This window comes from Solea senegalensis, linkage group LG12 (genome assembly GCF_019176455.1).
Source record: "Solea senegalensis isolate Sse05_10M linkage group LG12, IFAPA_SoseM_1, whole genome shotgun sequence".
Taxonomy (NCBI): domain Eukaryota; kingdom Metazoa; phylum Chordata; class Actinopteri; order Pleuronectiformes; family Soleidae; genus Solea; species Solea senegalensis.
Genome location: NC_058032.1, coordinates 19,006,520 through 19,008,536, shown reverse-complemented (window position 1 = coordinate 19,008,536; position 2,017 = coordinate 19,006,520). Strand labels below are relative to the sequence as shown.

Sequence of the window (2,017 nt, the reverse complement as noted above, 5' to 3'; positions counted from 1 at the left end):
AGGGGTGTACTTGGACAATAAACTGGACTGGACTAAAAACACAGCCGCACTCTACAGGAAGGGTCAAAGCCGTCTCTATTTTCTGAGGCGGCTGAGGTCCTTCAACATCTGCCGGAAAATGCTGCGGATGTTTTACGAGTCTGTGGTGGCCAGTACCATTCTCTACGCTGTGGCGTGCTGGGGCAGCAGACTGAAGGTGCGGGACGCCAACAGACTTAACAAACTCATCCGCAAAGCCAGCCATGTTGTTGGAGAGGAGATTGACTCCCTGACAGCAGTGTCAGAGAGAAGGATGTTGTCCAGGATTAGGTCCATACTGGACAACTCCCTCCATCCTCTACATGATGTGCTGACCAGCCACAGAAGCACATTCAGCAAGAGACTTATTCTACCACGCTGCACCACAGAACGCCACAGGAAATCATTCCTGCCTGTGGCCATTAAGCTGTACAATTCCTCTGTATGATAAATAGGCTTATACTTCCTCTGTATATATTGTTAATATGGGGGGAGGGGGAAGTACAAGTTGTGAAGTATATTCTGGAAATGTTTAACTCTGTAAATGTATTCTTATTTTAATAGTATTCTTTAATTTTGTAATTTTACTCTTATGTTTACTCCTACTTCTTCTTATAGTTTGTAATTTTGTAATTTCCAAAAAAATTGCTGTTACAACATTCGTTACCTTTGTACACTGGAGCGCTGTGACGAAAGAATTTCCCGCAAGGGATTAATAAAGTATTTTCTATTCTATTCTATTCTATTCTATTCTATTAATCTGTACCACAGACTCAGCTTAAGTTGAGACTGAGGAAATAACTAAGCTGAGGTCCTGCACAGCAAACAAAGAGAAAAGAAACCAAACAAAATATCAAACAAACTCAAATCAACACAAAAGAAAACAAAACCATAATGCTACATGCATAACTTTTGCAGGTCCTCAAAGCTGTGCTACTTCCCACCCCCCCCACTAAGGAGTCGCGGTCAGTCAGTCTTGAACTACAGTACACTACTTTAAAACAAGCGTCTAACTGACGAGGGCAGAGCAACTATGAGCAAGGCAACAAAAAGAAACAAAACGTGGAGATAAAGGCAAGAGGCAAGGCAGGGCAACAACAGCAACCTAACGCCAGGCAGGCTTGAAACAAAGAGACACAGCCAGATGTAAATAAATACATATAAGCTACATTAGCAGACACAATAATGTAAGGCTTGTGGCACTGTTTACCTGCATGGCGGGCTGTAGCCTGCACCAATAAATAATGAAGCCGTCAGAAGCTAGCGGCGGCAGCGGTGGCTAACCGGAAGGGGACACACACACACCATCACGGCATACACGCCAACCTACGGCAGAACATTGTCAGCACTACACCTTATCACATTTTCAGCAATTCTGAGGCTGCACTACATACCTGGAGAGCGAACACATGGCACATACTTGGCAGAGGAGAGAGAGAGACTGAACAACCACGGGACTATATGAACAGGTCTGCATTAGCAGCCCATGACACGGCTGCACTACAGATGCCGGTAAGGGGCGTGACACACACCTGCTGCAATCGCCAGACCTGCTGCAACATAACTAAAAGACACAGAAGGGAAATACAATATATACATTTATACAGCCAATAACCACCCGGTTACATTCCTCCCCCCCTTTGTTTTATTGGTGCCCCACCGATAGACTATACACAGACACAATATCAAAACCAAGGTCTAAAAATAGCTGCAGCTATACTACTAGAACCCAATACCTGAGAGGAAGTAGCCCTGTTTGCCTCACCCACTACCTGCCCTGGAAGGCGGTGGGGGTTCGAGTGTTGACCTGCTGTGGTCCGGGAAGACTTTCTGAGAGTAGCTGAGCCGCTACTGGATGCCCTCTCTGGCACAGGGGAAGGGACAGATACCTCTCTCTCCACCTGAGGTGGAACTACATGCTCTTTGGGTTGGGAGCTTGGCTGCACTGCAGTGGGTGGATGCTGGACTGGCCCCCTCAGAACCACCCACAGTCCTTCTT

General features: G+C 46.2%; 1 long non-coding RNA gene across 1 annotated transcript; it reads right to left on the bottom strand.

Moving 5' to 3' along the window:
• Nucleotides 1-765: 765 nt before the first annotated feature.
• Nucleotides 766-1,634, bottom strand: LOC122778894. Its single transcript, XR_006361476.1, has 3 exons — nt 1,413-1,634; nt 1,229-1,344; nt 766-1,138 (listed from the first exon to the last, which is right to left on the bottom strand). It is a non-coding gene; the product is annotated as an uncharacterized LOC122778894 (long non-coding RNA).
• Nucleotides 1,635-2,017: the final 383 nt, after the last annotated feature.